Below are 8503 nucleotides of genomic sequence, written 5' to 3' on the forward strand. Positions count from 1 at the left end.
AAAGCCATACGCTCAAAAGTTATTTTTTTCTTTTCAATCTTTGGTAGACAATATGAAGAGCCATCCAAGGTTTCTTTTCGTATGTAGTGGTATAAATGCAGATACATGCGTGTGTTTTAGGGTGACGTGTCAATTTCTCGTTTATGTGAAAAGGCAAACTTTAATGTAAGCAAAAGCATGTGCGCGTCACAGTTAAAGATTCTCGCATCTACGAGTACGAAGAAAATCCAAAACACATTCCCATCTCGCCGGACTCCGTGGTAGAGGGGTTGGCATAGTGCGCTTTGACGCCAGAGGTCCCATGTTGGGCATGTGAGTGTTCATCAATTTCATCATATCATCACCCATCCTCATCATCGCGATTAGCCTAAAGTGGCAGAAATGCGAAGTAAAATAAACGAAATAAATCAATCAAACATTCCCATCTTACTCAAAGACCTTGTGAATCCAATTCAAAATCTACCAATAGAACCTGCAGTGAGTTTAATTTATCTCGTGCATTCATATGACTAATGTAATTTTCTTACAGCTTGACTTTAGGGTTTAACTTAAAATGGCGTTGTGTTTGTGTTGCAATTGATACCAAAATAAGATTTTAAGCAATTAATGTCCAATTATAAGAATACCTAATACATAGGTAAAAATAAGTCCTCCCCCCCCTCTGATAATATCGCAAATTGCACCCTGTTTAAATGTCTAGGAAAAATTTCATTTCACCTAGGAATGATATCACGATGCGATGAGAGTAGTGGTATCAGCCCGCTTAACAAACACCAAGTGAGCCGCAGGGTTGCCAACCCACCCCAAGAAAATTTCACCATATGAAATTTTACAGGCGAAGCTAACCTACAAATAGGAGGTTGCAACACTGACTAGTTGCTTCACAAACCTTTTGTTTTTTTAAACATTTTGCTATATGATATTTCACAGGCGAGGCTAACCTACAAATAGGAGTTGACAGCGTAGCCTTCTAAGATGATAAGTATGCAGTAAGATGAAGAAGAGTTGGTGACACTAACTGGCAATAGTGGTGGTGGTGCTCTTGTTACACCCCCTCACCTTTTTTTCCTAGCATACTGATCTATTGCATGCTAACCAAACCTCTTAAGCAATATTGGGAGGCAGGCCACGGGTCCTCCACATGTATGTATGTATGTAATGCGATTTGGGGCCGGTGGGCCTCCCCGATGGCGCAGTGGTAGCGTCGTTGCCTTGAAAGCAAGGGGTCCCGGGTTCGATACCCGGTGGAGGCGCAAGTGGTTCGGATCCCACTTTAAACTGTAGGTCCAGTCCCGATTAGCCATACTGTGCATAAAGTGGACTTAAAACACCAAATCAACTCAACTCAACGATTTGGGGCCAACATTTTGAACTTACGGTTGGAAAATGTTTCTATAACATGTTTTTGTTCGAAGCAAATTCATAGATGTTGTTAAATAAATATTAATATTTTGCTATCAATTGTAAATATATACTTATTGTATTATAGCAATTAGTTTTTTGGTATCGAAAAGCGACTGTTATCGTATTTGAAAATTACGCTTCGCCTGTGGACAACTAGAAACTACAATTTCGTTCCCCCTGCGTGCTAACAATGTTGACAGAATAATAGAGATGAACAATAGGTAGGCCGTGGGACGGCGGAAGTTATACTTCTTGTTTTTCAATAGCTGAACGATGGAATTCCTCACCGGCCAATTTTAAACATACAGCTAGAAATGTTTCTATAAAATAACAATGCCTATGAATCTGTTTGGCTTCAGGAAGCAAGCTATGGAAGTGCCCGTCCAGCCTACGTCGTCGTCGAGTTTCAACGAACTCCTGCCTTCCATGCTATCTAAACTTATCGGTCTGTTAATTATACACATGAATAGCATTTTGACCCAGTACGATGAAGATGTGGGCAAAACTTTCTATGTATTCAACAACAACTTGAATTATTACCGGTTCCCCATCTCCGGCAAACTACAGTTCAACATGAACCCTGAGAACAAAGGGGAGGCCAAGGTTTCCTCTGGCAAGAACATCTATCGCATCAAGCATGATAGGATGGATACGACTACAAAGTACGATGTGTCTGCTGGCGATCACCTGTACGTGGTGCTCTTGGACGACTGCGACAAACTCATCCCTCTTTTCATAGAAATGAAAATCACCTACCCTATAATAAATAACCATAGCAACAATGCCTAATGACATTTTTGGTCACAACAAGCACGACGACCACGGCAACGAGCTACTCATGCTCGACGTCAGGGTCAAGAAACTGCGAAGCGACCTGCAGGCCCTGCAGTCCACGCTCAACTCCAGCCTCCAGACCGAGATAGCTAGCCTATAGTCTCAGTGCCTGGACCCCGTACTCAAAATTGACGCCGAGCTTAAATCGCTGCTGCAAAAATATACCGACCTCGCGTCAATAGACAACCTCGAGAACCTGGCACTAAGTGTAGGCAAGCTCCAGAACGAACTTGTGAAGTTGCAGCAAGCTCAAACTTCTGACGTGGAACAGCTGAAGCGACACTTGCAAGACCAAACGAACACCATCCAGGCTGAACTGCAAAATATTATATAAAAACTCAAGATGACTACGATCGCGTTAATGCCAGTATTGCCAAATTGCACGAACAGTTTCAATCGTCCGAAATTCCTACGTTGGAAAGCATCAAGGCTGAGCATCAAACGAACGCATTGCATGCAGCCATCAACGAAGTCAAAACTAAACTCCAAACGCTACAGGACTTCATCGACAATCTACCTTCGTCCATTGAGCTGAATGCCATTGCCCGTAGTGTTGCTAACATTAAAAATTCAACTTGAGACCTACGAAGATTTCGGGAAGCTGCAAGGCATCATAACGCATATTGAAGATGCTCTTGGTGTTATTAGAAATGATCTGGCAAACGTACACGAAGCACTGGAATCCAAACTGCCTGGCATCAGGGATACTCTGGCCAGCGTCCAACAGCAGATCACCAAGTTGGAAAATCTAAACACCGAATCAGAGTTGCGCATTTTCATCACTTGATCGTCGACATACAGACTATGTTGGAAACTTTGCAACAATCCACCTCCACCCAGGACGACATAACACAATTACAAGAAGGCATACGCGCTGCTCCTGCTGCCTCCGAGTTGCATGAGATGAAAAAAGCTTTGGAGTCGCTCCAAAACACGGTGGCCACCCTGCCTACCTCGCAGGAACTGAAAAGCGTGAAGAGGGCTCTCAACCGAATACTCAAATCCGACGACACCAAAATTGAATTGCTTCTGGAGTCTGTTGCAACCTTGCCTACCAACCAGAACATCAGCGAGCTACATGGCTTGTTTGGGAAAATTAGAACCCAGGTTTACGACCTCGCAACCCAGAACTCCAAGTTGACACTCGTAGAAAGTCTATAGCAGATTATCGCCAATGTGAAAGAGCAAATTGGCAGTTTCGAGGCGAGCCAGGAATTGGCCATAACCAATTTCAGTACCCAACTACATGAGTTAAACGAAAAATTCATGAGGCTAATTGTCGATGTGAAGATCAAGTTCGATTACGACACTGTTGTCCGTGCTATCGAGGAGTATCTGGAATCAATAAACGGTAGATTAGAGGATGTGGAGAGCGAGGTTCGAACCAATGTAAACACCCTGAACGCCATCATCGACAATCTCAAGTCCACTGTTGTCATCGAACTGTACAGCATTCCAAACAGGGAATTTTCCTCGCTCTTCCATCCTGGTGCCAAACTGTACATGCTGACTCCTGCCAAAGCCTATCACCAGTTTTTCATCGCTGGCACACTTCAGTTCGTCAAGGTTTCATACTGGTCTTTGCATCACGCAACCCACTACCCAACCATGACCGTGACGAACATCAGTGACGAGCCTAAAATAAGAGGAGTGGAGTTGGTCGATTTCACCCACCCCGAAACTCGCGAGACTGTCTATGCCGAAGATGCCACTCAAATTATTGACATAGAAATAGGTGACAAGCTGTATATATAAAACCTGGCATTGTCGGAGGCCAGAAATCCCATCCAAGCTATATTCTTATTTTCACGCAATGTCTAGGCAGGCTATTGTGAACGAGCTGCACAAACCTGCACGGCGAATCTACAAACGACTGGCGGTAGTGACCAAAAGCATAGACGACCTGTGGGAAGCTGACCTTGTGGAAATGAGCAGTGGCAACTTAAAACATTAACATTAAATCAACAAAGGATACAAGTATCTTCTCACCGTTATGGACACATTTTCAAAATTTCCGTGGGCTTTACCCCTCAAGGCAAAAACAGGAACTTGTGTAGTGGAAGCATTCAAAACTATTTTCGATCAAATTGGCAGGCGACCTCGATTTCTTCAAACAGACAACGGAAAAGAATTCTGTAACTCTGTCTTTCAGCAATTTATTCAAAAACAAAATATGCAACATTACTCCACCTTTAGTCACATCAAAGCCAGCATAGTGGAACGTTTCAACCGAACTATCAAAACACGCATGTGGAAACAATTCACGCTTCAGGGGAATTACAAGTGGCTCGACATGCTTCCGGAACTTGTTAACAGCTATAATCACAGTTTGCATCGCACGATAAACATGAAACCAGCTGACGTCAACAAATCTGACAAGCGACGTTTAATTTCTACGGTTTATTGCCCAAAGTACAAATTTACAAGCAAGAAACCGAAATACCAAATTGGAGATCAGGTGAGAATCAGTAAATTTAAGAGTGCGTTTGAAAAATGCTTCACTAAAAACTGGAGTACGGAACTTTTCGCCGTAGTTCGAGTCTTACCTGGAAACCGTCACACGTATATAATAAAAGATAATCGCGACGAAATTCTGAAAGGAAGATTTTACGAAGAGGAACTTTCTAAAACCAAATACCCCGACACGTATCTTATTGAAAAAGTATTACGTAGAAAAGGTGACAAACTGTTGGTGAAATGGCTGGGACTCGAGGAAAAAAGTTGGATCGATGCAAACGAAGTGATTGTGTAACGGATGCTTGGGATGTGGTACGGCGACTGCCAGATTTTCCATCGGAACGTCAGGTTAGGAAAAATGGCGAGCTCCTACCCGACAACTTTCGCTGCCTCATTGTTGGACCTTCTGGATGTGGAAAAACAACGTTACTTATTGATAATTTTCTTCTTGTACCCAACTGGTTAAACTGGAAGAACAGGCACCTGTATGTTTTATCCAAAAGTTTTGGGCAACCGAAGTATCGCCAGCTGTCCAAACTGTACGAGGGACTAGGCATAGCTATATATGCTTGTGAAGTGATACCACTAGACTACTGTCTCGAAAATTCGGTGGTGGTTTTTGACGATGTGATCCTGGAGAACCAGAACAAAATTCGCAATTTTTATACTCAGGGTCGGCACAGAGGCATGGACTGCTTCTACTTTGCTCAGACGTTTTCCAAAATCCCCAAGCAGCTACTCCGAGACAATGCTAATTTTATTTGTTTGTTTCGTCAAGACTACACCAATTTAAAACACGCTTACGATGATTATGTAGGTGGGGACATAAACTACAATCAGTTTTCCAAATTTTGCTCTTCATGCTGGAACCAAGATGATTTCGGATTTGTCACAATAGACATGACGAGGAAACCCAATAACGGAAAATACAGAAACAAAATTAATAATTTTCTAAACGTTGCAACGTTACAAGAAACGTCTTGACTTATTATTATTAACTACATACAAAAAAATGAAACGAAAACTTGCAGACGACAACCTGAAGCTGCGTAGCTACCTGGCAAAACGGTTTAAGGTTTGGAAATCCGAGAATCGTGGAATTTACCAAGAGAAAAAGCGTCAGGACCAACCTATCATCGATGCCATCAGTGGACTTGGTAAAGAAATCAAAGATGTCACGAGCAAAACAAAGAGTTAATCAACGAGCTTCTGCCACTTACTGCTCGAAATCATACCATACCCACACCGATATCCAGCATTCACACTACTCCGTTGGAACTTGCTCCGGCTCCGAGACGTCAGGCCTTAGGCAGTACCTCTTCGGACAAGCTAGTCGAGCTTGGTCCGTTGGCAAAGGATTACCTAAGCACCGGAATATTCGAAAAAAACTAGGTATTCGGATTGTACCCGAACATGGAACATAACGAGGGTGTGGTTTGGAAAATTGGAAAGTCAAAAGTCACGTTCGAGGGCGACGACGTGAAATTCAATTTGGGCAAGAAGAACAGCTGGACTAGGTATCGCGGCACCGTGGGACTGTGGGAACTTATCACCAAGAAGCAATCTAAAGATTATACGGATGAGGATTACCAAAGTTACACAGAAATTTTAATCATGACGGACGCCCTGTACCAAAACAACGACGCTACACAGAATCGCGTCAAATCCAGCAGTGGCGAGAAATACAGGAACCTCATCAAGCCGATATGGAACGACGTTAAAACTGGCAGCGGTGTCAAAATCTACAATACCCTACCTAAAGAGTTTGTTTGGGTGGACGACGTGAGGAAGCTTGTAGATCGATTGCTGGTCATCGCAGGCGAAGAAAATGTAGGAAATCGCAACTTCGACAACGAGAAGGTGGGCATCGTGGACATGATTAGCACCAAGCTTGCCATCTTTATTGTCAACGACAACAAAGGTATAGGTTACCTTATTAAAATCATCAACACCCTGCCTCCCAGATTCTGGAATGTAGCCGAGGGTCGAGGTTTGGTGAACGATATTATCAACAAGCTACTATTCGAAATGCACTTGCCAGGTGACCAGTATTGCGGCCCCGATACGAAACTCGAACATCGACTGGAAAAAGGAGAAAAGGGTGTGAATCCCCTGGATGCTGCATGCAAGGATCACGACATTGCTTACAACACACACACAGATCTCGACGCACGTCACGATGCCGACAGGAAGTTGGAGCATGCAGCTTTCGGGAGACTTGTCAGCAGAGATGCCTCGCTAGGTGAACGGGTTGGCGCATTGGGTACGACCCTCGCCATGAACACAAAACAAAAATTAGGGTGGGGATTGTAACTAAATAACCCTTGTGAAGAAAAAAAGCAACTTGTATAACCAACCTATCATCACTTCATTGCATTAGGGGGCAAAGCCTTACCCTCTCACGATATAAAAAAAACATACTATCACCATGAAGCCAAAAGGTGTCGTTTACCAAATACCCTACGCAAACCTCAAGTCTCTCGGAGCTCTTGATGGAATGCTCACCAAAAAGCAGCGCGAGAAGAAACATTCGTGCTTGGCAAAATGTCATGTAATGAAATTGCTGCTTAGCATTCCTCAGTGGAGGAGGTTACAAGGTTCGCGAAAGCAGCAGAAGACTGGAGGTTTCATATTCAGCATCCCGGCTATCTTGGCAGCTTTGGGTGCTGTAGGCAGCTTGGCAGGAGGCAGTGCCGCCATTGCCAAAACCGTCATCGATGCAAAAAAGAACAAGGCCGAGCTGGAAGAGCAGAAACGCCACAACCTGGCTATGGAGAAGAAGGGGAAAGGTGTGACCAGGAAGCAAAAAAACAACCTCGAAACTTTGAAAAAGTTTAAAAAAAAGAAGAGCCCCTGTCCAACTTCGATATTGAATCTTTTATCGAATCGTTGCATTTTAGGGGCGTTTTTATGTCTGATTCTCTACTCTCTGTTGTGAAGAAAAAAGAGTGTGGTGTGGTTAACCTAGACAGTTACAAAAATCCAGGTACACATTGGATATGATACCTCAATACCAACAACAACAAAGCATTTGTTTTCGATTCATTCGGAGGCACGCCACCTGCTGGGTTGGTAAAATATCTCAGTGTTGTCAACCTCTACTACAATGACGAACGCACCCAGGGTTTCAGCGATGTGAACTGTGGCCATCTCTGCGTTTCCATGTTTGTCTTCCTCTCGCAATTAAATAACCCAACAATCGAGGATTTCCAGAAAGCATTGTGGCACCTAAAGCACTATGGGAGTATTCCATCTCACAAGCGAGACTTCGCTTCTGAAACTCTCATTGCATGATGATATCATCTATCCTAAATTTATTGCTCTTCGTGCATTCTACAGCATGTACCTAATACCTAATGTGACGATACACAACAATAACATCAAAGTTGGCAGCGAAAAAATCAGCATCACTCCTGGCCAGTACAATCTGTCTACCTTGCAGGCTCATTTGCCAAGAAGTGTACTGCTGTCGCAAAATTCTGTAACTCACAGGGTGGAACTGGTGTCTGACACGGAAACCGTAGACCTGGGTACCATCGGAGAGCTTTTGGGATTCGAGAACAACACAAAGTTCGAACCTGGCATCAAGCATATCGGTGCTAATATTCCTAAATTTCTAGCAATCGAGACTCTGAACATACATTGCAATGTGGCAGAAGGTATGATCACCAAATCCTCGGACGGCATCCCAGGGAGTCACAAGCAGACAGGTATTATCGCTACGTTCAAACCAAACTCTGAGTTCATGGAACCAATTATCTACACGCCCTCCCCACCGATATACTTTCCTGTATCTCGTAACAGCATA

At 43.5% G+C, this 8503-nt stretch overlaps 1 non-coding gene across 1 annotated transcript; it reads left to right on the top strand.

The window, feature by feature from the left end:
• The first annotated feature begins 1178 nt into the window (after nt 1-1178).
• Nucleotides 1179-1253, top strand: TRNAS-UGA (transfer RNA serine (anticodon UGA)). The gene has a single exon. It is a non-coding gene; the product is annotated as a tRNA-Ser (tRNA).
• Nucleotides 1254-8503: the final 7250 nt, after the last annotated feature.

This window comes from Lepisma saccharinum, chromosome 3 (assembly GCF_977018435.1).
Source record: "Lepisma saccharinum chromosome 3, izLepSacc3.1, whole genome shotgun sequence".
Lineage (NCBI taxonomy): Eukaryota > Metazoa > Arthropoda > Insecta > Zygentoma > Lepismatidae > Lepisma > Lepisma saccharinum.